The 718-nt window shown below is 35.5% G+C and overlaps 1 pseudogene; it reads right to left on the bottom strand.

Annotated features, from left to right (window-relative positions):
- LOC119336124 overlaps positions 1-718 on the bottom strand; it is a 22,708-nt pseudogene that overhangs the window by 6,775 nt on the left and 15,215 nt on the right.

Below are 718 nucleotides of genomic sequence, written 5' to 3'. Positions count from 1 at the left end.
TATGTGTATGTAATGTTCAAAAATTGTTCAGAGCATGTTTTTGTTCATATATGTATTTATTGTTCATATGTGTATTTATTGTTCATGTTTTTTTTTCTGTTCATAGATTTTTTGTATCTATTGGCTCTTCGCCGCTCTGTATTTGTTGTATCTATTGGTGATATTAATTATTGTATAATATGCAAATGTTTGTATATTCATTTGAACATTTTTTTAAAACAAGCAATACTAAAAGAATGAGAGGAAAAAGGAAAATAGGAAGAGGAAGAAAGGAGAAAAAGAGGAGAGGAAGAAGAGGAGAAATAAATAAGAAGAGGAAAAAAGAAGAAAAAGAAGAGGAGAAGAAGAAAGGAATAGAGGAGAAAGAAGAAATTCTATTTTTTCTTCTTTCTCTATTCCTTTCTTCTTCTCCTCTTTTTTTTTCTTCTTCTTCCTTCTTCCTTTTTCTATTTTCTTCCTTTTCCTTAATTATTTTCCTATCTCAAGGGAGAAGAAGAAAAAGAAGAGGAGAAAAAGATATAACCCCCTCTAGATAACTTCGACATGAGGGGCGGTCGATATATATATATACCCCCTCTCGACCGTGATAACTTATACAACTGCAGCACCCCCCTTGGCCCTCTCGCTCGACCAAAACTCTCGAGGACACCCAAACCCTAGAGAGAAAACGATGTTGTGGTCTCCTACCCCCTCCCGCCGCGCCCCTACCCGACAAATT

This window comes from Triticum dicoccoides, chromosome 7B (genome assembly GCF_002162155.2).
Source record: "Triticum dicoccoides isolate Atlit2015 ecotype Zavitan chromosome 7B, WEW_v2.0, whole genome shotgun sequence".
Taxonomy (NCBI): domain Eukaryota; kingdom Viridiplantae; phylum Streptophyta; class Magnoliopsida; order Poales; family Poaceae; genus Triticum; species Triticum dicoccoides.
This window is presented reverse-complemented; position numbering and strand designations above follow the sequence as displayed.